At 39.1% G+C, this 27,024-nt stretch overlaps 1 protein-coding gene across 5 annotated transcripts in view; it reads left to right on the top strand.

The window, feature by feature from the left end:
- Positions 1-27,024, top strand: part of Fbxw7 (F-box and WD repeat domain containing 7) — a 161,775-nt gene that overhangs the window by 30,567 nt on the left and 104,184 nt on the right. The window contains exons 2-4 of one of the 5 annotated variants that reach the window (XM_029475514.1): positions 16,521-16,568; positions 16,694-16,757; positions 17,005-17,046. The gene's annotated coding sequence lies outside the window, so the exon portion shown is untranslated. Of the gene's footprint in view, positions 1-12,610; positions 12,630-16,520; positions 16,569-16,693; positions 16,758-17,004; positions 17,047-27,024 lie in introns of those variants that run through there. The other 4 variants (XM_029475515.2, XM_021158294.2, XM_085835801.1 and 1 more) reach the window with 4 other exon arrangements.

Genomic DNA, 27,024 nt, shown 5'->3' with positions numbered 1-27,024 from the left:
TGCACTGTTTAGATTCAAGGTCACCTGAAAAATCACAGTGAAGTCAGGCCGAGTGAGCTGAGATAACAAGCTAGCTAGATTTGATTCACCTTAGCACCCTGCCCAGGATGTCCAATTTCCTTCTTCCTTACAGAGGCTCAGATCTGCTCCCATTAGAAGGTCATGGCCTTGCCATCTGTATTACTGTCTTTGTAATGGTTTGTGATTTTTGCCTTGACAGAAACCTCTGTTTGTCTCCAAGTTCCTTTCATTGTAACTTTTGGATTTGGTATTCATCATCAGCAAGCTTACTATTTTAAATACCATTAAAACTCTATATAAATAATGAAGTAAATCAGACACACTGTAGAAATTCAGAAGGTACTAAACATACCTCTTGTGCCTAAGTCAGGGTTAAGGAGCCATTAACAACCTTTGTCCTCCTTTGCATCCCTCATCTGATGCTCTGAACTGATGATCCTCCTTCAGTCTCTTCCTGACTTGTAGGGGCTTTTCTTCCTTTGAAGTTCTTTTCTTCTCAGCTCTTCTTCCTTTGTTACTAGGTACCCGGTGGCCTAAGGTCCTTTGGCCATTCCACTCTTGTTTTTCTATGTCTGAAATGTACATAAAATGACCTGAACAGTTTTACGTTTCATTGCTTTATAAATGCATTCCAATTGACATAAAAAACTTAGTTCATTTCTTACTGCCTCTGTTAACTTTGCATGTTGAGTAAGAGTCAGTTTTGCTGAGAGATAACTAGGTTTTGTCTTTGGCAAGTGGTGCTATAATGCTCGTACATGGTCTCGTAATCAAGTGTGTGAGTTGATCTGCGATAGGCACCAGAAAGTAGGGGGTCAGGTGTTGCTTTGGGGTCTAAAAGTTACAGCTTGATACCTCCCACCCTGTTCCCCTTAATTTTTATCTAGTAGCCTCCAGTTGGCCTGTTTGAGTTTGATGTAAAATTTATTTATTACTTTAATTTCTAGTGAAGTTGAGCATCTTTAATCACTCTGATTTCCTGTTCTTTGAATCTTTTCTTTGTATGTTCTACATTTATTTTCTGTATTTTCCCTTTATATTGATTTCTGGCACTTTTTATAATCTGTGCATTAATTAGTGTTTTGAGAAATAAGCATTACAACTACTTTTCTAATCTTTCTTACACTCAGTTCTGTCAGTGTTTTAGTTTGTTGCTTGTGTGTATAGTTGATGTTGAGTGTCAGCCTGATAGATTGAGCCAAGCCCAGGACCTCAGTAACAAGCACTTCTGGGTGTTTCCAGAGTGGATTAATTGAGGGCAGAGCTGCCCTGACTGTGGACTGTACCATTCAGAGACTGAGAGGCAGATAAAGTGAATGTGGGAACGAAAATCAGGTGTACACAGCTGTAATCCCAGTACTCCAGAGGTCAGGGTTAAAGGTGCTTTTGGCCTACACAGAAGAGCCCTGTTTTCAAATTCCGGGGACTGAGAATGTACTCCAGTGGTAGAGTGTTAGCATAGCATGTGCAGCCTTGGGCTAGATCTCTAGAGTTGCACCTCACCCAACTCCAGCAAGAAGGGGGCGGAAACCTGAGGGTGGAGGTACTGTGGGAAGCCTGTTGGCATAGACAGACATCCTGTCTTTCTGTTTCCTGACCACTGTGATATGACACCATGATAAGAGCTTCTCTCCTGTGTCACATCCTCCTGCCCCAAGTCAGAGGGAATCCCTCTTTAAAATGATTTCTGCCATGTACTTTTAGTGGTGGAAAAAGCCTGTTAAGACAGTGAGTTTTATTTGCATTGTTTCTAGTCTCTGGACTGATTTGGTTTGTTTTCCTTCATGTCAGCATTGCACTGTTAATTGAGAACAATTCTAATGTGTCTTTGAAATTTAATAAAGTGAACCTTCTCTGAAACTTTCAGGTCAGCTTATCAAGTTTCAAACATCCTTCCAAAATTATCTAATATCAAGCAATTTCTAACAACTCTTGGAATTGTGATTGAAACCTCACTGAATTTACAGCTTTCAGTGCGGTAACAGTCATCTGTTCCTTTATGTACTTTTAAATGTCTTCTGGTACAGTTGATGGCTTTCATAGACATCATCTTTAAATTTACTCTTGTTACTGTAGCTTTGGCTGGCCCAGAACTTGCTATATAGACTAGGCTGGCCTCAAGCTCAGACATCCACTTGCCTTTGCCTCCAAAGTGCTGGAATTATAGGTGTTGCCACCATACCCCATCTCTAGTTCCACCTCCCCATTTTTTGTCCCCATCCCCCCCCCCAACTCTTAATCCAAAAAATAGGTGTCCTCTGTTGATAAGCCTATAATTAGCAAATGCTGCGTTAATGCTGCCCAAGTCTGTTCCTTTTAATTTTTCTTGTACTAACAACATTGAAGCCCTTCCTTGTTCTTGGTCATTTTTATGCTAGTGTGTGGAAAGAGAGGTAGATATGATTTTTAAGGACCAAAAAGTCTTAACTATAGTCCTTATAAAGGTTAAATATCTAGTTCCGGCAAGCAACCTCTTATAGGGTAGACACTTTGTTCCTTTGCAGTCTTGTTAGTTGTACTGACATGTGAAGATCACTTTCATGTCAGCTCAAAGATTAATTTATAAGAATGGCTTTGATTTATACACACACACACACACACATGTATATACATACAGATATATATACACATATACACATATACATACATACATACATATACACATACATACATGCATGCATACATACACACACACATATATCCCTTCTTAATGGGGCTTCTGAGGGAGACTATTCAGAACTGGAAATGTAGTCAGTATTTAATATATTTCTGTAACTGAAACTACTCTGTTTGGATGCTTACAGTAACCGGAATCCTTCTTGATGTGTGAGGTGTCTTACACTTTGTTATAACATGGCTTAAGAGAATAACTTGATAAACCCCTCTGTACTTCATGCTGTTTCCTTCATCAGTAGAAGTACCATCGTGCCTTACCATCTAAATGACTACTAGAATTAAATAATGCCCAGAAGGCATTCAGAAGCGTCTAATCCCTGGGATTGGCCTTCTATGGGCTGCCACCTACTGCCTTTCTGGAAATTTCTTTAAATTCTAGAAAGATACTAGTACAACTGCATTTCCAGCCCTATAGTAACTCTTCTTGGCTTAGTACTTGCATGGATGACTAGCTAGTGTTCTGGGTTTTACTTTCTGTGATTTTTTTTACCCTCTCCTCTGTAGCCTATTCTGGTTGGCCTGGAAATTATGTTAATGATTGTTACTCCTAGGAGCTGGAGAGATGGTTCAGAGGTTAAGAGTTCAATTCCCAGCAACCACGCAGTGGCTCACAACCATCTGTAATGGGATCTGATGCCTTTTTCTGGCGTCTCTGAAGACAGCTACAGTGTACTTGTCATATATGTATAAAATAAATACATAAAATCTTAAAAAAAAAAAAGATTGTTACACCTAGTTAATCACTGTGCCCTTCAAGGAAGCCAGGTTAGTTGCTGCCACTGTAGCCACTGTACTTTTCTGTGCGTTAGCTTGCTCTGTTTCCCTTTCCTATTTTAACTTGTTTTCTTCACTTTTATACTACTTAAATGCTGCAGTAGAAAGCCACCCCAAAGGGTACACATATACACATGTGTATATATGTACATACATGTGTGTGTGTGTGTGTGTGTGTGTGTATATGTATGCATGTATGTATGTATGTATGTATGTATCTATCTATCTATCTAAACTTTAGATTATAAATGTGTACTTGGGTATATTTGTAAGTTTAAGATTATAGAAACTGCTATAAATTCATGGGCATCAACAAGTAGATGTTGGCATAGCTTGGCTGCCTGATGTAGTGTTTCTTCTGTTGACTGCTTCCCTTGGCCCCAGTACCTACCATTCAGTCATTTGGGCTCTGTAGGCTCCCACAATGTCTCTTTCTACAGAAGGTTTTGTTCTCACTTTCCAGGGAAGACAGGACTCCGTGGTGTTCCTTACTTAGTGTCTTCCTTCTTACTGGGATAGGCTTCCTTCCTCTCCACCACCAGGCATGTTCTGCTGCTCTTCGTCATTCTTCACTGTTAAGCCAAAGTTAAAGTTATTTTCACTTAACTTTTTCCTTCAATTTAGTTATTAAAAAAATTAAATTTGCTTGATTCTTGGTTCTAGACTATCCTCTCCTGATTTTTTTTCTCTTTCCAGGCATTCTCAATGTCATGACTCCACGCAGCTATCTTAAGAAGTAGATCAGACAAAACAAGTCTAAATCTGAGTTAGCAGTTCTCACTCACATAATTTCACCTTTAGCCTAATGTCTCAGTCTATTCTCATGGGGCTTCACTGTCTGTCTGTCTGTCTGTCTGTCTGTCTGTCTGTCTGTCTGTCTCTCTCTCTCTCTCTCTCTCTCTCTATATATATATATATATATATATATATATATTTCTTATAACTATTCTGGCCTTATGCTCTACATGTTCTATATATTTAATGTAGAAAAAGATACTCATGTCAGTCATTAGGGAGATGAAAGTTTAGCCTGCAAGATAGCCATCAAAAAATAGCCAGAAGGGCTAAAATTCCAAGGACTCACAACAGAGATTTCCTTGGGAAGATACCCAGGACCCTCTTAGATGACACCTCTGGCAGCCTCTTACAAATTGAAACATGTACTACTAAAGAGAAATGTAAACACTCATTCATAAGACACTCTTTGAAAGGAAGGCGTACTAGATTTATTCAGAATATCTGACTACTGGAAACAACCCAAATATCTTTCAGTAGCTAATGGCTGGAATTTCCTGCAGTGGAATGCTACTCATTAATAAAAAGGAACTCCCAGTGTAAAAAGAGACATAGATGAATAGCACAGACACACTCAGCAGAAGAACCTGGATACAGAATTCTATAATTTCTCTTATATTAAATTTTAGATAAGACAGAGCTACTCTACGATAAAAAGTAAAAATTGTGACCACTGACTGCCTTTGGGTTTAACGATGCTAATGGTGGATAGTTGACTGGATATGTTTGCTAAAGTGATACAAATGTTCAGTGTCTGACCGGTATATGTGCGCACGCAAGCGTTACAGGGTATATTTATTTGTTGGACAGCTAAGATTTGTGTGTATTTCCTGGTATGGATGATTTATCTAGTGATTATAAAAATAGTTGAATGGCTGGGAATGGGAGGCAAAAATGCTTGAAATTTCCACATAAGATTTTTGAAGGTCAAATGTTATAAAGATATAAACAACAAATACCTGTGCATGCTTTATATTCTTCAATAAAAATAACCTTATTCATATGATAAATTCCTTTCTCTTAGGATTCTATACTGATTCCTTACTCTTCAGTCCCTTTTTTTTTAAATTAGGTATTTTCCTCATTTACATTTCCAATGTTATCCCAAATTCCCCCATACCCACCCCCCCTCCCACTTTTTGGCCCTGGCGTTCCCCTGTACTGGGGCATATAAAGTTTGCATGACCAATGGGCCTCTCTTTCCAGTGATGGCTGACTAGGCCATCTTTTGATACATATGCAGCTAGAGTCAAGAGCTCCGGGGTACTGGTTAGTTCATAATGTTGTTCCACCTATAGGGTTGCAGATCCCTTTAGCTCCTTGGGTACTTTCTCTAGCTCCTCCATTGGGGGCCCTGTGATCCATCCAATAGCTGACTGTGAGCGTCCACTTCTGTGTTTGCTAGGCCCCGGCATAGTCTCACAAGAGACAGCTATATCAGGGTCCTTTTAGCAAAATCTTGCTAGTGTATGCAATGGTGTCAGTGTTTGGAGGCTGATTATGGGATGGATCCCTGGATATTGCAGTCTCTAGATGGTCCATCCTTTTGTCTCAGCTCCACAGTTTGTCTCTGTAACTCCTTCCATGGGTGTTTTGTTCCCAATTCTAAGAAGGGGCAAAGTGTCCACACTTTGGTCTTTGTTCTTCTTGAGTTTCATGTGTTTTGCAAATTGTATCTTATATCTTGGCTATTCTAAGTTTCTGGGCTAATATCCACTTATCAGTGAGAACATATCATTTGAGTTCTTTTGTGATTGGGTTTGTGATTGGGTTTTTTTTTGAGGCAGTTTTACTGTGTAGCCCAGGCTGGCCTAGAAGTTGAAGTCCTTCTGCTTTAGTGCCCTAAGCGCTAGAATACAGGTGTGTTCCAACCTGCCCACCCTGTTCTCTGCTTTAAACATCTGTATGTTTGTTGAAAGGTCATTGGCATGGGGGAAAGCTGTTCTTGATTTAGAACATTCACTAGGGTGTGCCCTTTCATAGTTTATCACAGTTATGGTTGGAATTAAAGTGACCCTTGCAGGTTCATGTTTTGAAATCCTGTTCCCAAGCTGGTGCTGTATGGGAAATGGGCCTGGTCAGTGGAGGTTGGTCACTAGGAGTGGTCTTGAAGGTTACAGCCTGGACTCTGCTTCTGGGACTTTGTACTTCCTTGTCTGTTGTAATGTGAGGAATCTCTGGCACAGGCTTCTGCCAACAGGAACTCTTCTCCACCCTTCCTGCAGCTGTGCATGGGGATCTCCACCCTTCCTGCAGCAGTGCATGCAGACCATTTAAATTGTGTGCTTAGTAGGTCCATCCTTGTGTAGTTTCTGTCAGGTGTTTTGTCAAGGCAAGTGATGAGACAAGTGGTTAATACAATTACATACTCTCTCCAGAAGACTTCAGTTTGCAGAGGGCAGAGCTTTTCTAGTATTGCTACTACTCAGGCTTTTTACATCCTAGTGAACAGTACCTGAGAAAAGCAAGTAAGGAACATAGCTCTCTCTCTCTCTCTCTGTGTAAGTATATGTGTACATGTGTGTGCATGTATGTATGTATATGATTACACTTTATTTCGGCTCCTGATTTTAGAGACTTGTGTTGATTATGGTGAGGAGGGTATAGCACAGCAAAGCATGGACATCACAACAGCTTTGGAAGGACATAGAAGGAGATCCAGTGGGGCAAGGGCAAGTGATAGCCCCAGGTTCACACTCCAGTGATTGATTTATTCCAGTAGACCCGCCTCCTACTCATCATCACCTCTCAGCAATACAGTCACGAGATGAATCCATCAGGAGATTCATACATTGATTAGGTCAGAGCCCTCAGAATCCAGACACTTCTGAAAATCTGTCAGCAGACAACCAAGCCCCTAATACATTAGATTGGGATGGGAGGGGAGATGAGGCATTACATACTCGGTTAAACTACAGCACATTTTCATGCTGGGGTATGTATATATAACTCTCTTCCCACACAAACCCTATCTTACTATAGCTCTCATTTGCTTTTGTCAATTAACAAAACACCACAGAAATCTGCTTATGATTACCTTCATTCGAAACACAGATCAGACTGGAGATGGCTCAATGGTTCCAAGCAAACGAGCGCTTGCTGCTCTTCTAGTAGACATGACTTTGGTTCCCAGCACTCACATCAGGCAGCTCACTGCGGTCTGTAACTGCAGTTCCAAGGGATACAATGTTCTCTTCTAGCCTTTGTGGGCACCTGCGTAGAACTGCATGTAACATACACACTTGCACATAATTAGAAAAACAAAGCAGTTCTGTCGCTTAATTTTGCCAGATCTTCACTTTTTATCTATGAAATGTGGATACTAACAGTTTCTGTCTTGTAGGACTTGGAGAGCATAATATTACTATTTCTTAATGAGACATGCAAAGTTCCCATTTTTAAGTGTTCAGCATGTATCGAAGAAATATTGGCAGAACTAGCCATTTTGTTCCTTTAATTTTTTTTCTCATATACTACATTTTGATTGTATCCTTTCCTTTGAGATTTTTCCCACCTCACTTCATGCTCTTGCGCTCTCTCTCTCTCTCTCTCTCTCTCTCTCTCTCTCTCTCTCTCTTTCTCAGAAAGTAAGAGCAAATGGTCAAATAAAACCCAGTAAGATTAAAAAACGTGACAAAGCAAAGAAAAAGCATAGGATCGACCCAAATCCAAACCAAACCCCTAACCCAACCTGTAAAGTCTGTTTTGTGTTGTCCAACTACCCCTGGGCTTGGTTATATATCAGTTGTAACTATCTTCTTGGTTAGGGGTGGGGCTTTGCCACTTCCCCTTCTCTTTGCTCCAGTGTTGTCTGGGTCCAACTTTTTGTGAGCATTGTGCATGCTGTTAAGTCTCTGAGCTCATATGTGTTATCAGCCTTGTTATTTTGAAAGATGCTGTTTCCTTGGAGTCACCCACTGCCTCTGGCTCTTACGATTTTTCCATATTCTTTTACACATTGATCCTTAAGCCTGATTTCCAAGCCATCTGTGTTGACTGTGGGTCCCTGGTAGAGAGCTGTTCTAGGGATCAGTTGGGAAGCTGGTCCCTAAAAGGGGTTACTGAATGGGGTAACAAAGAAGAACGAGGATTTTAAACATTTTTAATGTATACAGTCAGGTGGCAGTTATATTTTGCAACAATCACTTTCATGTAATTATTTTTACAATCATTTTCCCCAGCAGAATGCTTTACCAGAAGAATAACTCCTCACACCTCCCCACAGCCATTTGTGACTTCTGTTTGCAGTCTCTGTGAACTTGAGGATTCTAGGTAGCACATATAAATGCATTTATACCGTGGTTGTCTCTGTATGACTGGCTTATAGCTGTGTGGCATAATGTTTTCAAGGTTAATCCATGTCTTACCATGTGTTGTCACACTGATTTGCAACTTCCCTCCTTGTGATTGGAGAAGACACTTTCCCAGTGGATGTGAAAACATGTCCATAGAGTTTTCCCAAGAAAATTGATAATAAATTTATTAAAAATAGCTAACAACTAGACATGTACCAGTACCATGGACATTCATAGTAAGATTATAGGAAGGTAACCATGATCAAGGTTATATATTCTGAATGCTGGGCTGGCAAGATGGTTTAGCAGGTGAAAATACCTGCTGGCAAGCCTGGTGACTTTTGGCTCCTGAAACCCATAAAGTGTTAGAACAGAACCAGCTCCTGAGAGTTGTTCTCTGACCTGCACATGCTTGCCATTATGTGTCCTCTAACAATAAAATATAATAAAATAAAATGCTCAATGTTTTCTATTGAATTTAGAAGTAGCAGCTTTGTATCTTACAGTTCTCAGGAATCCTTGAAGGAGTGAAGATACCTGATATTGTAATCATTTCATGTATTAATTGGTTCTTATCTTGTAATAGCAAGTATTTTAGAAAATGCTGTTTAAACAAGTAGTCTATATTATATATAGTCATATTGATCATGAATTGCATTTAAAAATCCAGTCTTCAGGTTCTTCATGTACCAGTGGTGCCTTATTTCCCCAGGTCTTTATGCATTCTGAAGGTATTAGAAATAGAGCCTTTAGGGCTGGGGAGATGGCCCAGTAGTTACAGAGTAGTACGTTTGCTCTTGCCGAGGGTCGGAGTTCTACTGTAGCACCCACATTGAGGGGCTCACAACTTCTTGTAACTCCAGCTCTAGGTGCATTTCATAACATAACTCTGGCCTCTCAGGGTACCTGCACTTGTGTATGTTGCATTTGTGCACGCGCGCACACACACACACACACATACATAAAAACACACAAACGTTTTAAAATCTTAAAAGAAAAGGAGAGGTTTTAGTAGTTCAGATAGTTGAGAGGTCTTTTGGGGGTGGGGGTGCTGGGGATGGTTCACTGCAGTGACCTTTCTGAATAACAAACCATAGTGCTTCTTACAACCATGTAGTTAAGTGCCCATTGTCTGAAATCCCGTCCAGATTCTAGAGTAACTAGACACTTGTTCATGAACCAACAGCTATTTCCCATATAATAATTCCTAGAGCTACTTCCTTATATGGATGGTTACACTTAGTCTCACTCATGTATTAAAAGTCTGCTGTGGCACTTGATTTTATATATTTTATATTTACCCTGTATATATGCTGTTCACATAACTTACAGTGTCCTTTCTTTAGTCTTAAAAGTCTCTTCTATTTGTTCAAGCATAATTATACCTGTTAAATCATATTTAGTAGTTAACATTATCATATTGTAATTTACATTAGTTTTTCTAGGTGTACATCTTATTCTCCAGATTAAATTGCTTGAGGTCAAAGAGGAGTTAGTTTGCCAGTATTTTCTGTGTTGTGCTAGCTGAAGTTGACAGTGCTGATTGGAAGCGATCAGTTATGCTTTTGATTTTGTGTTGTGTTGTTTCTGAGATATTTAGTAGGTAGCATGGATTTTATACTTTGGTCTTATGGGTAACCACAACAGAATAAAGTATATATTTGTTAAATTCTCAACATCTCTTGTAATTGGATGTACTGTAGAGAGAAGATTTGAGTTTAGTGAGGTTTTAAAGTAAATGCCTTAAAGAAAACCTCACGTTCATATGATAAAACAGAGAAACATTTCAAAACTGAAGTCCCTGAAGCTTCTGATGTTGTAAGTTGAACAAATGTTGCTTCTGCAGCCACAGCAATAGAGGAGTAGCTTTATTGGCCGAGGCCAATATTAGTGGCTTTGTCGATGAGAAGAGCTAAGGGTCCTTATTTCAATTCATGGTTATGCTAGAGTAGTGAAGTGAGAGCTGTTGACCTGCTCTTAAGCAGAGACTAGAAAGTTTTTACAAATAGATTAAAGTACATAGAGAGGTGTGAGGAGCTAGGCATGCCTTTAACATTAGGAATTTCATCCTTTTTTGTCCAGTGTTAATACAGTTGACCCTCCAACACTTACTAATTGATTCTGAAAACAACAGCTTTAATGACTTGGTTTAATAGAGTTAAGGTAATAGTTGAGTTGTTGGTACATCTCTGAGTGCTATTGGATGCAGAGTAATATGAGATACAGGATTTATTAAACTGGAGACAATGTAATGCCATTAGGATGGCACATCTTCCTATTTGTTTTATGATTCTGTGGGCATGACTATGTGGAGGTCAGGGGACAATACTTGGAGAAGCTGGCTCTGTGTTTCCATCATGCAAACCCAGGGGATTGAACTCAGGTTGTCAAGGCTTGGCAGCAAGCATCTTCATCTACACTGAGCCACTTTTTTGGTCCTTGAACTGTAACTTACCTGTTAGTTTTTTTTTTTTTTTAATTTTACTTTCATAATTTTCAATTGTGTGTATTATGGGTGTTTTTCTAGATTGTCAGGTTGTTATTTTTTCCTCATTTCTTTTTATTCTCTACTTTTCTTATTTTTCAGTTCTCTCATGTTTTTATTCTTTTTTTTTTTTTTAAGATTTATTTATTTATTATATGTAAGTACAGCTGTCTTCAGACACTCCAGAAGAGGGCGCCAGATCTCGTTACGGATGGTTGTGAGCCACCATGTGGTTGCTGGGATTTGAACTCTGGACCTTCAGAAGAGCAGTCGGGTGCTCTTACCTACTGAGCCATCTCACCAGCCCATGTTTTTATTCTTAACTCATGATATTCTTCTTAATTTTACTTTCCTGGAGAAGGCTATTCTAGTAGGGGTTATAATTGCCATGGTGAAGTACTATAACTAAAAACAATTTGGAGAGGAGAGGGTTTATTTGGCTTTTTTGTTCTGAATTAAAGTCCATTGATGGAAGCCAAGGCAGGAACTCAAATAGGATAGAAACTGTGGAGGCAGGAGCTGATGTAGAGGCTTTAGAGGGATGCTTCCCCTGGCTTGCTCAGTCTGCTTTCTTATAGAACTTAGGACCACCAGCCTAGAGCTGGTACTACCCACTGTGGGATGGGCCCTCCTCTATTAATCAGTAATTAAGAAAGCCCTAGCAGTGCTTGCCTACAGCAATCTTCTGGAGGCATTTTCTTTGTTGACGCTCCCTCCTCTTAGATGATTACAGCTGTGTCAAGTTGATCTAAAACTGACAGGACAAGAATCAGCTCCTAATTCATTTCTTGCTTTCTGTCTTACCCAGTTTTTATTACGATCTTTTGTATTTTTAGTTAAAGATGAAAAAACAAAAACCTTTTAAATGTTTACTTCAGTCATTCCAGTTGACCTTACTTTATTGTGTTTTTTGTGGCTTTTGGGTTTTAAACTTAGCTGAAGTTTGACTTGGATTATCTTGAGTACTTCTGCTTCTGTTCCTTAGAGTCCTACAAGTGGGAGCTGGGAAGAAGGAGGGCTCAGTGGTTAAGAGCACATACTGCTTTTCTGGAGACCAGAGTGAGGTTTCCAGGATCCATATCAGGCTCACAACAGCCTGGAACTCCATTCCCAGAAGACCCAACACGCTTTTGGCTTCCAAGGATAACCCCTGCCCACAATGTGCAAGTACAGATAAGTAAAAAACCCACCAATTTTTGAGTACCATTTAAATGTGATAATACTAAAACTTTTTAAAAATAGAATTGTTTTAAGGTTTTTTTTAATTTAAAAGAAATTTTAATTAAAAAAGTACATATGTTTATGGAGTTCCATGAGATGTTATGATACATATATGCACTGTGTGATGTTTATGGTAAGGTTAACACATCTACCTCTATAAACAGTTACCATTTCTTTGTAGTGAAAAACTCAAAATCCAGCTTTTTTTTGAAAAAATAGGTTATAATGTTGTTCAATGGTTAGGCTACTGTGCAGAGAGCACCGGAACTTCAGCTCTGAGCTAGAGCCTGGGAAAGTGTTTGCTGGTTACCATGCAGGAAGAATCTCATGAACTTACTGTTGAACAGTGTGGAGCTGCTTAGGTAACTGATTTTCTGCTTTAGTGGACACTCCATGCTTCTTCCATCCTTACAGTCTTTCTGATCTCTCTGTGTTCTCAGAAAGCATAAAATTGGGTACTTACTCCTTAACAAACCCATAATCTGCTTCTGTGGGCTCTTTAGATATTGCATGATCTGTTTGTTCTCTTGCCTTTGGTCATTGTAGACTCTTAACTTCAAAGTAGATACCTCCTCCCCTCTCCTCCCCTCCCCGCCCTTCCCCTCTCCTCCCTCCCTGCCTGCCTGCCTTCCTTCCTTCCTTCCTGAAGGATAGATCTCTTTGGTGTAAGAGTTCAGTCAGGATGACAAATCTCTTATTATGAAGGAGTTTCCCTTTATTGTTATAAGATACCTCTCCAATTAACATTCACATTAAAGGATGCTGATATTTCTCTTAATAACTGAGAGACAACTTTAAAGTAGTATGTTTCATGCTTGGAGGGAGAATGCAGTCTGACTTAGAAATTGATTCAGTGGAAGTGTTCCTGTGGACTTTGCTCTCTAAGTGTTGGCATCTGTATTGTGTGGCTGTCTTGTCTTCTCACAGAACCCTCATAACTCCTGGCTGATTGAGCTTTCTCTACAGGTCAAATTCTTATATTCTTGTAACATTTTGGTGTGTCTACCTCTAATGAATGCTGGCCTTAGGAGAAACTTAAGTTTCTCAGCATCTGGGGAGTGCTGAGAGAGCTTATCTTTAAGGAATGGGTTTGCAAGTCTGCCAGTCTGAGTTCAATCTATATGACCTACATGGTGGACTAAGAGAGTATACACTGGGAATTGTTCTCTATATGACCTACATGGTGGACTAAGAGAGTATACACTGGGAATTGTCCTCTGATCTCCGTGTGTATGTATCTGTGGAACTTGTGTGCATTTGTATACATGTACGTGCACACACGAAACAAAATGTTAAAAGAAAGCAAAACGTGTCACAGTCCATGGCAATCTGCTGTTGTGAATTACAAAGTGTAGGTGGATTTTTTTCTCAAATGTGTTAAAAACTTCAAATTGAATCAGGATGCTAATTTAGTTTAGAGAGAAATAGAAATTGTTTACATTAAGAGACAAATGGAAAAGTAATTAAAAAGAAATGAGACTGCTTATATTTTAAATAAAGAAGATACTATTGTCAATATTATGTAGGATTTTAGGGATATCAGAATATTCTTTTGTAAAGCATTCTTCAGCAGGTTCAAAAGACTTTCTTAAAAAAGACATTGGTTAGAAAAAAATTCAGTTTGTAAAACAATAGGACTGGGTAGTTTTCTTTAAAGGTTTTACAGGTCCCTGGCACCACCACCATCTGTTCACTGCTAATTCTCTATATGTGTGCTGGATTATATATTTGTAATTTTGTTTGTGTGCATATGTGCATGCCACAGTGCACGTTTGTGTGGCGTTCAGAAGACAATGTTCAGGAGCTGGTTCTAACTTTCTACTGGGGATTCTGGGGATCAAATAAGCCAGTTCCCACCTGCTAAGCTATCTTAATGGCCCGCATGTTTGTGGGTTTTACCTGAACCTGTCCTAAGGTAGACCCCGGGGGAGGGTGTGGGTGGGGGTCGGGAGGAAAATAAGATATGGGGTGTAAATAAATAAATAAATTAATTAATTAAAAAAAGAACTATTAGCAAAATTTGGTGTTAAGTGGTAGAACTGTAGAGTGCTTGCCTTGTATACGTGGCATCCTAGGTTCACTCTGTCCCCACAAGAAACCATTGACAAATGGAGCTAGGGAGGTCGCTCAGTGGATCAGAGTGCCTTATAGCACAAACATAACCAGGAGTGCCTGTGTACCCTTGTGACCCTAGTGCTTGGGGCAAAGGTCGGTTGGAGGCAGAAGGATGGCTGGAGCTTGCTGGCCTATTAGCTTAGCCAAAAAAGTAGCAAGCTCCAGGTTCAGTGAGGGACCCTGTCTTAAGGGGCTAAGGGAGAGTTGACAGAGAGGATACCTACCGGGCTGCCAGATTTTCAGATCAGAGTCTCCTGTGTCACTAGTCTGATAGATCGTCTAAACTTGTTTTATTGAAAACAGATTTGTCAACTCTTTCTGTTTTAGGAAAGTAAACTTGAAAAATGGAAGTATAGTTGAACTTTCTATTTTTTATCTGTTGCTATATTTTCACAAAGCGAAACCCAGCCTAGATAGATGGAGATCTCCATTCTTCAGGAGCCTCCCGTGCCTTTCACTAGATAGTAACTCCTTCCTAAGAGAGGTGACTTTATCAGAGATATACTTTGCTTAGCCTCATTTTTTTTTTTTTTAAATAGCCAGATCCTAAGTGTGTGCTTGTTTAGGTTCTTATTTCATATTCTTAATTTAGTTTCTGTTATATGACTATACTGCAGTTTATGGCCCCTGCTGCTGTTGATACTTGGATTCTGTACAGTGTGGGGTTCATAAGGATAATTTTGCTATGACAGTTCATCTTCCTATCTTTCTGTATGCTCTCACTCACTGTTGGTAGTAGATGCTTAGGAGAGGGGTTATTTGGTCAGTGGGAGTGTGTATCTCTGTACCATTTTATGTTTCTTTTCCAGAGGATAAAAATTACAGTTGCAGCACATGCTTACTTGCAATTAATATTATGTAGTTTTAAAATAAACAAAATATTCTGGTATGCAGTAGTATCTCACTGTGATAATAATCTGTATTTTCCTGATTAGGTTGAATATGATCTTTAGAATTTTTATTAGATTCTTAGGCTATCTTAAAAATTAGATTGCCATTTTATTTTAAAAACCATTCCACTTTTGATTATGTGTATACATATATGTGTCTGTGCGTGGGTTGTGCATGAGTGCAGGTGCTCATAGAGTGAGTACAGGAGGATATGGAACTCATAGCTAGAGTTAAAAGGGGGGCACTGAGCTACTGTGGGTGCTGGGAACTGAACTGAGGTGCTCTGCAAAAGCAGGAAGTGCCCTGACCACAGAGCTGTCTCTCTAGCATCAGTTGTCATTTTCTTGATGATTTGAAATTGTTTTCAGCATGTTTTGGATATGAATCATGGTTGTACATGTGCCTTGCCAGAGTTCTGTATCCTTAGCCTGCATTTTCAGTTTTTCATAACGAATATTGAATTATACCAATCTAGTTTTTTTCCATGTGTGCCAGTTAGGAAATCTTTGCCCAATTTGAAAAAGTTATAGCCATTTCTGGTCATCTTCTAAAAACTTTATGGTCCTAAATTTTCTGTTTAAGCTCCTAATATCCCCCTTTCTTTCTATATTTCCTACGGTCTGGGGTTAGATGCTATCAATCTAATTGCTCTTGATTTTAGCACAAGTAGATAGAGGAAATCTATTGATATGACTTAATGTCATTTACATTTATTTAATTTGGTGTGCATGCATGTATGTACTGGGTGCATACATGTGGCAGTCAGAGGACGACAGGATAGGTTCCTTCATCCTCGTGGGCTCTAGAGATGAACTGAGGTCATCAGACTTGGCGTCTAAGTAGAGTCTTTACCTCAGGACCCATCTTGCCAGCTCGAGAAACATTTTGCTGCCAGGAGTGGTGGCACACGCTTTTAATTCCAGCACTTGGTAGGCAGAGTCTGGTGGATTTTTGAGTTCCAGGCCAGCCTGGTCTACAAAGTGAGTTCCAGGACAGCCAGGGCTACACTGAGAAACCCTGTCTCGAAAAAAACCAAAAAAAAAAAAAAAAAAAAAAAAAAAAAAACCACCAAACAAACAAACAAAAAACCCAACATATATATGTAGTTTAAACTTTGCCTGTGTTTTTGTAGTTTATTATCTCTTCCATGCATTATGTATACAAGTTATTTTTAAGATCATGAAAACTTTAGGCAGACTATGTTTAACTCTGACATTGAATAATTATTTTTATTTTCTATTATTCAGGAAATCTCAGCTATCAACGAGACTTTTAAAAGGCTCTCTAAATATTTGGTAAGTGCTTGATTTCTGTGTACTTTTGCATGTTTCTTATATTTATGTATATGCTACATGAACCCCTCTTGACAGCAGTAAGTTAAATTACAATAAGAATTATATTTGTTTTCATTTTTACCTAGGTACGAGAATTTCTTCTCTTTATATCTTTTGTGATCCCTCTACACATTGTGTCTAGACAATCAGGTTAGTAAGTAGGAATAGTAATTTATGAATTAAATAAGACTTTTTCTACCTGAGATTTTATAATAATTGTTTATTAGTTGCCAAAACAAACAGATGATGATGGTGATATTTACTGTTAGTTGCTGACTGTTCCTTAATGTATTAAGTCTTGTTTATTACAATGTGTGAGCATAAGCACCGGTCCTGAGGGTTGGCATCTATGCTGTTTCCAATCTGAATTACCTTAATTTCTCTGTTCTAATATTAGAACGAAAACTTCTGTTTGAAGTTGCCTCTAATTAAGAATTTGGTAAGTTAATCATTTTACTAGGGTAAGCTATCCCCTCTTACTATCCCCCTGTGTACATAGTATGTGTATGCGGTGTATGTATGCTTGCATATGTGAGTACAGGTATGTATGTAGGCATGCATGCTGAAACCAGAGGAAGATGTCAGGTGTCTTGTTTTATCATCTTTCTTTTTCTCTTGAGACAGAGTCTCAGTGAAACTCAGGCTCACCATCTTTTGGCCGAGCTAGCTGGCCATCAAGCCCTAACAGCTTTTTTGTGTCCCTCAACCTAGTGGTGAAGTTACAGGACCACTTGGCCATACCTACCTTTTATGTGCATGCTGGGAATCAAAACTAGGTTCTCATGCTTGCTCAGCAAGCACCTTTAGTCAGAAAACCATTTCCCCAGCCCATCTCTTGTTCCTGCTTTTAGGCTGGTTCCTTCCTGTCCATCCATGCATCCACTCATACATGTGTTATGTATATCCTGTACATAGGGGACAGCAGATGATAGTTTCTCTTCCCTGAGTTTAGCATAATCATTAGTTAACATGATGATTTCATTTCTATCCATCTTCTTAATGTATTTTTATTCTTCTTTAATAGCTGAGGGGAAAAGACCCCTTATAGTGTATGTGTGCATGTTTCTCCATCCATTCATTCATCTGTTGCATGGTGGCTGTGAACAGCGCTGCAGCAAGCACTCATGTGCATAGCACTGTGCTGTGCTGGCTGCTTCTTTTAGCTATGTGTCTAGGAGTGGAATAACTGGAACACAAGGAGTTCTAGTTTTAGGTTTTCTTTGAGGATCCTCTGTACTGATTTCCATAGTACTTATACCAGCGTATATGTATACTAATAGTGTTGAAAGCATTCCTTTTTACTAGTGAAAAAAATTTAAAAGGATTAAGTGTTTTATAAAATGGGATAAGTGCTGAGATATCCAATAATCAAGTACCATGGTATAGTTTATGGTTGTTTTGAATATAACCACACAAAAATGTTTTTTTTTTTTTTTTCATTAGCTAAAAGGAGCGTCTCTAGATATATGAAGTGGAAAAAACATCATTTTTTGTATTAAAGTGTTTACTGTATTTGAAACAGTCAGTATTCAACTAAAAGATATTTCTATAGCAATTATAGCACATGCTTACATGAGCAGCAGTTATAGTATTCTGTTTAGCATACAGCTGCAATTTGTAGCATATTCAGGAACAACTGATAGAACAAAGATGCCTGTGAAGAGTTCCACTCTGTGGACCCTGTGGTGGCTCATCTCTGGAGTATGTCACACAGAAGGGGCTAGTTTGGCCCTCTCCTAAACGTGAACCAGCTGTCATCATTGTAGGCTTTTGGAGGATATCTCATCCTAAATGTATTTGTGACAGTTTTATTGTCTTACAGTTTACACACCAGAAAACCTCACACTTGTGTACTTTCCAGGATTCTGAGTCTGTCAGCTATGCACTCCTCATAGCCACTCAGGCATAGGGGGCTTTCCTTACTGTCTAACCTCATCTCCCTCTCTTGGCAACAAGTAATGGGCTTTCTGCTCGAGAGTTTGCCTGTTTTGGTTATTTATAAAAATGCACCACATAGTATTTGTTCTTTTGTGCTTCATTCACTTAGCACAGTATTTTTAGCATCATATGATATGTGTCATATCAGTACTTAATTCATTTTTATGACTTGGTATTCCTTTGTATACCACATGTTACTTATCCTTTCATCAGTTGATAGAGCTGCTTTTTTAGTTGTTAGTAATGTGTATTGTGAACTACTATTGTGATATACATTTTTATTTCTTTTGAGCATGTGTGAATGGGGAGGAGTTGAGGATTAATCCTTTGTGTTTCTTTTCAAGTAGCGGTCAAAATAGCAATACACTCGGGTCCTAGTCTCCACATCCGCATGGGCAGCCATGTGTGTATTTTAGTCTTCCTGGTTGTTGTGAAAGGATACTTCATTGTGGGTGCTTACTGGCCGTTTGTTGTCTCTAAAGAAAGAGCCATTCAAGTATTTTGCTCATTTTCCAGAGCAAATACTTTTAATGTTGAATTGTGATCATTTTTTTTTTACATGTTGTGACTAGTAGACGTTTATTCAGTATGAGAGTTCCAAGTATTTTCTTCTTTTCTGTGGATTATCCTTTTAGTTTGAAAAAAAAAGTCATTGGAAGAAATGACTGATTTTATTTTATCAGATGGGTTTCTCTGTAGCCCTGGCTGTCCTGGAACTCACTCTGTAGACCAGGCTGGCCTCAACCTCAGAGATCTAACTGCTCTCCCTCCTGAATGCTGGGTTTAAAGGTCTGTGCCACCATTGTTTGGCAGAATGAAAGGTTTTAATCTTGATAGAGCTCAGCTTTCATTTTGCTTTGCGTGTGACACAAAGTTACAAGTTCATTTTAAAATAAGTCATTATTGATAGTTTAGGTCTGTGATAGGCGTCACCCTAAGTCCATAAAGAACACTGGCATTTCTTGTATCTGACAGCCAGAGCTCAAAGGGAAGGGTTTCTTCTGTATTTGTCTTTCAGTTCCTCATGTATTTGTTTCTTATGTTTGACTCTGTGATTACTCAATACCTGACCCTACCTGCCCTTGGGGGTTGGAGGTTAGGGAGTGAAGAGTCAACAACACAGGCTCCAGGAGCAGGTGAGAAACACCCCAGCAAGCTCTTCTGAAAACTGCTGCAAGCTCCTGTAATACCCTCCACACACGCACGCATTGGCCCCAAGAACAGCAGTTCCTGATTGGCTGGTACTGTCTGCATCAATCCTTGGTCTCTCAGGCAGTCCTCACTTAGGTCCTCCTGCAGGATATGCTTTTGCAGCTCCTCGCCCCCCCCCCCCCCGGCATTTACATAGAGGTGACCCCTCTGGTCCAGCTACAGTTCCTATATGAGATTGGTTTATTTATATTAGTCTATGTTGTATGTTAGCTCCCCCTCCACCTGAGAGGAGACAGGGTCTTGTTGTGCGTCTCTGGCAGATCCTGGAGACCCCTGCTTCCTAAGTACTGGGATAGTTGAAGTTTTCTTTGCACGCCTGTGGTTTCTGTTTTGGAAAGAAAACAGATTCATAGGAGACTTATCTGTGTTACTTTTTGGCTGAGAATGTTCTTTGAGTTGGCATGTGGCCAGAAGCTTTCTGAGAGCATCACAGAACACAAAGCTGATAGAAGAAGTCCTGGGAAGAAGCTCTGAGGCAAGATGGCATCAGAGGATGTGAGCCATGTATCTGAGTACAGTCTCTGCCCAGTTCTTTCACTGACTACCATAAACTACTCAAGTGCCAGGGTGATGTCGGAGTATCAGGCTGATGAATAGGAGGGCATGGCCCAGAGGTGAAGGAACTGAGCACAGGCAGTAGCTACATGCTGCAAAGGACAGTTTGGTGTTCCCATTCACAACACTAAAACCAGAAGTTCCTCTGAAAGATTATAGCAAAGTCCAGATAGACTCTTACATTGTTTACATAAGGAATCCTGTTTTCAAAGGGCTCAAGAAGAATACTTAGGAGTGAATAGATGAAGCATAGAGGCACTTTAAAGATGCAGGAGAGAGTTTTAGGGCTGTCTGGAAGGAGAGTTAATTAAGTAACAAAACAAGTGTTTAGCAGTGAGGAGAGTCAATTAACTTAGAGTAATAAAAGCCATCAACTGGGAGGATGGGAGGATGAGAATAGAGCCCAAGTCAGGGGCCTGCGAGAGGATTGCTAGCCTGTGATGGCACAGGACTATAAATAATGGCTGCAGACTCAATTCAGTGGGAAATGTCAGCCTACAAAAGCAGGAAGTTCAGGCAGAATCAACATAAAAGAGTCTACATTTAGCCAAGTAAGTGGTCTAGCTGCTTAGTTGTAGAGAAAATCTTGTAAGCACTAATAGAGAAAGAAGTTATCATGTTGGCTAGTTGAGGAACTAGGCATTCAGTGAGCTGAAAGAAAACCTATCAGATGCGAATTCTGTGACTGTAATTTGAAAGTAAAATAAAGACATGTTCAGATAGAGAAACACTGGGGTTTTTCTATCATCCCACCACACTTATGAATAGTTCTAGAGGAAATCGATCAGTTTGAAGGGAAAGAGCCCCAGAAGTCATATCGAAGCTAGTAAATTCATAATTTACTATATTTTTCTAATTATAAAAAGCTATATGATTTCCTTACAGTAAAATAACAAATTATAATACTATATTGTTGACTAAATAGTGTACATGAAAACATTTTTCAAATTATACTGTTTCTTTTTGACTAAATTTGGAATTTTCTGTTGTCGTTGAGGATTTTTATTGTGCTTTTGCTTATTTGAATGTATCTCCTGTGAAATGTCTGAGAAATGACCTATTAGACTCTTTAATAAGACATACCATGACAAGTGGATGTTAAATGATATTTAGTCTTTCAACATCTCAAATCTGCTAGGTCTTTAATTTCATTTCAGGTTGTTTAGTAGCATATTGTCACTTTGAAATGTGAGAATTTTCTAACAAATCTGCCATTCCAATTATTTCAGGTAGGCCATTCAGTTGATTACATTTACACTGCAGTCTGTATGCCTTTCACTGCCTGTATGCAGAACTTTCTCCTTACTCCCGCTAGAAACTCTGTACCCAGTAAGCAACAATCCCGTAGTTCCTCTTCTTTAAGTGTTATTAGACCGTCTGTCTGAGCCGTGAGAGTGCTGTAAATTCTCAGCATGAGCTGCTCAGACAGCTGTTTGCAGACTCTTCTCAGTTTGTGACTGATTCTTCAGAAATACAAAAGCTTTGCTGATGAGGCCTCAGAAGGAGGTAAGGGAACCTGGTAAAGAAAGCGGGAATTGGGGCTAGAGAGATGATAGAAGAGGTGAGGACTCTTGCTGCTCTTGTAGAGACTGGGGTTTATCTCCCTGCACCAACATTAGGCAGCTCGAAACTTCCTCTACCCTCCTCTCAGTGCACCTTAAGACATACATGCATCTGCCCATACACATGCACAGCACTAGCATGCTCACACACAAATAAGTAAATAAGAATACTTAAAGAGAAGAAAGCTTTTTTTTTTTTTTTTTTTTTTTTTTTTAAGGAATCAAATGCTCATGAATAGACTGCTGGTGGAGATGTAAATGTTAAAGGTACTGTTGGTGAGGGTCACATGTGTGGAGGACACAGGGCCTCACTGAATGTAGACTTTCCCAGTGGGTTAGACTGGCTGGCTAATGAGCCCCTCATGCTTCTGCTTCTACCTCCTATTCTGGGATTGCTCCAGGATTGCCATTACATGCTAGCCTTTTTACATGGGGAGCTGAACTCAGGTCTCCATGCTTGGACAGCAAGCATTTTGCCTACCTAGCAATCCCCTTAGCCCCTAAATTTATAGTTTTCATAAAATGTCAGTATCACTTGAAACAAACTCTTTTTAGAGCTGAGGACCAAACCTGAGGAATTACCAGCTCTACCACTGAGGTGTTTCCCTAACCCTGTATGCTTAGGAGTTACCATAAAGACTTTGTCACTTCTTTTTGAACACATGAACATTGTGCAGTTTAATGCAAAATTCAGAACTTCTTCGTTAAAAATTGAATTTATGATAGAAATTTATTTAGCATAATATGTTAGTCCACTTAGATTAGCTTATTTATTGAGGAAAATTATTTGGAAACTGGAAGTACATTGTTTTTAGGATCATTTTAATTGGTAACTTCTGATAATGACAGTGAGTACATTTGAATTATAAAATCTATACATTCAGCCCTTATCTACCTTTAAATTCTTTACAGTATGGTCTTGTTTGCTTGTTTTTTTGATGAAATCATATGCAAGCATATAGTTATTGTGTTTTTAGCCATCACTACATTGAAATTCAGTGTCTAGGTTTAAAGTAAAATGTAATGCTACTTAGTATGAAATTACTAAACATCACAGTTCCCTCTTCTGTCACTTCAGAGTTACTGCACCATGCTTAGCTTTAAATAGCTGACCAGAAAACTGCATACCAATTGTATTGTTAGTATTTCTTTAATAGTTGAATTTAGAATATTCACTGCCAAAAGTTATTTGTAGTTAATATGGGAGATTGGGTAACAAGGCAAGGAACACAGTGAAAAACACAGGCATTGTACAATTGATCCTCTTTATACATACAATATTTAACTTTTCAAAGTAAGAATTTGACATTGAGTTATTTATAGTTAAGAAGGAAACTGGTTAACTTTATTGAAGTAATCATGAGGGCTGGGAATGTGGTTATGATGGCTTGAATGAGAATGGCCCCAATGATTCATATATTTGAAAGTTTGGTCCTTAGTAGGTGAAACTGCTTAGGAAGGGTTAGGTGGTGTGGGTTTTGTTGAAGGAGCTGTGTCACTGGGGGTTGGGCTCTGAGGTTTCAAAAGCCAAGACTAGGACCAGTATCTCTCTCTGCCTCAAACCTGTTGACAAGATATAATCTGTCAGCTACTTTTCCAGGGCCATGCCTGCCTTCTGCCATGCTTCATGTCATAATAGTTATGAGCTCGCCACCTGAAACTAAGCAAGCCTCCACTTAAGAGCTTCTAAAAAGTTGTTTTGGTCTTTATGTCACCTCAGTGCAGTGGCACAGTAACTAAGACAATGGTATATTCCTTGCTTACCGTGCTTAAAGCCCTGGGTTCCCTCCTTAGCATCACACAGGAAAGAAAAATCATACTTTTAATTTATTGATAAATTATTAACAAATACTGTTTTCTCTACTTTTTAAAAGGGCCTGTAGGTAGACTTGATTAAATATTCACTGTCTCCCCCCCCCCCAGAACAGTATTATGCTCATTTTTCTGATATTTAATACATGTTTACTTCTGTTGATTAGTCTTCAAGTTCTGTCTGTATGCAACATAGTGGTCAGTATTACATTGAATTAGTTAACAGGGAAGAAAAATGATAAATAATGAAATAACCATTATTGCTTACATTCTATTTTTGTTAGAACGAATTTAAGAGCAAGGGATATAGGGAATGAGGCTGATGAAGCATTTCATGCTTTTGGGCCTTTTATTTTATTTTTATTGTTTTTCGAGACAGGATTTCTCTGTGTAGCCCTGGCTGTCCTGGAACTCACTCTGTAGACCAGGCTGGCCTCGAACTCAGAAATCCGTCTGCCTCTGCCTCCCGAGTGCTGGGATTAAAGATGTGCACCACCATGCCCGGTGTGGGTCTTTTATTTTAGGCCTGTGTAGAAGCAGTAGTGATGCTGAGGCTGGTCAGATACCTGGCTTTCATTGAGAGCAGCATGTATTTGCTGGGGACTTTAAATTGATTCTTGTTTTATTTTGTACGCAGTGATGTATGCTCTGAGCATATTCTGTACTTATTGGCGGTGTAAATTATGTTAGATGTTAATGCTTGGTACCTGTTCTTATACTAGCACAATACTTTATTTATTTATTTATTTATTTATTTATTTTTACCTTCTTTAGCTCCCCTACTTCCCATATTTGCTAGAGAGGTTTATCAGCAGCAGTTAAGACCGTACCCTAATGTCTCTGATGAGCATCTCAAAAGGTAGCAACATGGCTAAAGCTTGCTTTTACAAGTCCTGTTGCTAAATCATTTTAGATACTTAGTCTGGTAGTCCCTTGCATTTTCCATGTACTGTGTTCTTTGGCTTGTCTAGCAGCAGCACAGGAAGGTAGACTTAAAGGCAGTCCAGCTCAATTGCATCTACAGATGAGAATTTATCTTCTGTTCAGCATACAGTGTTTTCAGCAGGCGAGTACGATGTTACTGAATTATTTTGCTTGTTTCTTTCTACAGTCTTTATTTACAGAACTTTTTTTTTCCCCCTTGTGAAGTACATACCTGTTTCTAGGTATTCTGAAAAAACTGATTTAAGTATAACATGAGTTAAGTCTAGAAGGACAGTGCAAGGTGAAGGCAGAAAGTACTGACTCTTCTTAGCTCTAAAGCAGGGAAGGGACTGAGCGTGACACACACACACACACACGCACGCACACACACACACACACACACACAGAGCAGGGAAGGGACTGAGTTCAAGACACAAACATATGCAGAGCCTTTCAATGCCTCAAACATAGGCTCTTCTCTAGAAGGTATTTTGTTATTTAGTTTCCCTTTTCTTTTTCTTAAAGGTGTATTAAAAAGAGTTGACATCATTGGTATCTGATTGTTCATTAAATTAATTTGAATATGATTATTTAAGAAGACTAATATGTTTGTATTAATGTGACTCTAATTCTGGGAATTCAGAAAGAATTATAATTACTGGATATAAGTAACTGTTATCAGGAAAGGTAGAATCTTTTAAGTATAAAATTGTTAGGGAATGACTAATACCTTCAGTAGTGTTTGCTTATGTTTTCAGTGTGGTTTTCAGGTCTGTCTACTGAAATGCAAATGACCAAGGGAAAGATGCCTCGTCAGGATAGGTTCGATGACTTTTAATTATTGCAAATACAGTACATAGCCACATCCTTTTCTTCTCCGTAAACCTCAGAACACTTATGACAGCAGGGATTCCACAACTCACCTTGCTGCTTGTCTCATCCTTATCTGTAGTGAAATTCTGCAGTAGATTTTCTTGTTGTTATCCCTCAGGTCCATGTTCAGCATGCGGAGGGAATTTCTAACTTTTAACATTGTATTCAGTCATCCTCCTGCCTCTCCTACCACTATTCAAAGATTTCTGCTAGCTACTCTCCACATTTTATTATTTTTAAAAAAGATGTAAGCCCATGTTCTTGTTGGGTTTTAGGTTGACTGACTGAGAACAGTTCTGCCTGTAACTGTAATAGAGAAATAAAGCGAGTGGTTATTCTTACTGTGAGTGCTTGGCAGGCGTCTTAAGTGTAGAGTCAGAGGTCATCAGTTCTGAGTGGTGAGCTAGAGGCTGTCCAGTAATTTGCTCCCGTTGTTTCTCAGAGCAGTGCTGCAGCGGTTCTCTCCAGATTCTGAGGCTTTCTTCAACAGTGTAGAACAGTGAGGGGTGGGGCTCTTTCCGGTTGGCTGTTGAAAAAGCGTCCATTTACAGAGGGAACAGGTTGGATAGGCTAAGCTGAAGGCGTAGGCAAACAGATCCAAAACTGATGGAAGACAGAAAGAGTGGTCAGTATGTTTTGGGGTGTCTTGAGCTTGCTCCTTTGCTAAGTTCTTGAGCTTTAATATAAACACGTTGAAATATTAAAGCACTTTACATTCTTTGTGTAGTAGCCTGGAGACTTATGCTTTTCACAGATTCTTGGTGATGAGTTTGTGGCTGCTATCTTCTATAGTAAAGTTGGTTTTTCATTTGTTTTTAATTTGCTTTTAGTGGTGTTTCTTTCAGCCAGAGAGCTGCAGAATGAGTCAGTTAGCCAGTTTTAGTATATATGGGACATTACTAGTTGTGATTTTTTAAAGCCAGATTCTCTTTTAATGATCAAGTCAATGTGTGGCTGTGGCTGCAGCAACATTATTTCTTTTTTAATGAAGAGGTTGAACCGTTCGACTTGCTGCTCCGATCTGTTCCCTTGTAGCTATACATCAGAACAGTTGCAGAGATTTTCCATCGAATGTCCCAGGCAACTAAAGGTAACTACATAGATTTATTTCAAATAAGAATATACAGTTAAAATGGCTGCATTATAAGTAGGGCCAAATGATTAAACATAAAAGACCAATTAAGATGTTCTTAGCAGTTTTCTTGACCTTGCAGTAGCTATCCAATATCATTTTGTCATCATCAGATTGTGGCAGTGGAAATGTACTGCAGTAATTGATTTTGTAATAGGATCAGGTGATTTACCAGCGGCACTGAGAACCACTTGCTTGCTCTGAGTGTGCAGCACTCTAATGACTGTGTGATTGCAGACTAGAGCTGAAGTGAGGTGGCTGGCCACCCACAGTAGCAGCATTTACTTTAGAAATCACAAGAGTACTAGTAGTTTCTTGTTTGTTTTCTGTGCTATCAGTTTTACTTGAGTGTTCATGTGAAGTCTTAGAAATTACAATTTTCTTTTTCACTCACCAGTTCATAAAAAGT

This window comes from Mus caroli, unplaced genomic scaffold, assembly GCF_978045245.1.
Source record: "Mus caroli unplaced genomic scaffold, Mus_caroli_1 scaffold_3, whole genome shotgun sequence".
In the NCBI taxonomy this organism is placed as follows: Eukaryota; Metazoa; Chordata; class Mammalia; order Rodentia; family Muridae; genus Mus; species Mus caroli.
The sequence above is the reverse complement of the archived record's forward strand: the minus strand, read 5'-3'. Positions and strand labels throughout refer to the sequence as shown.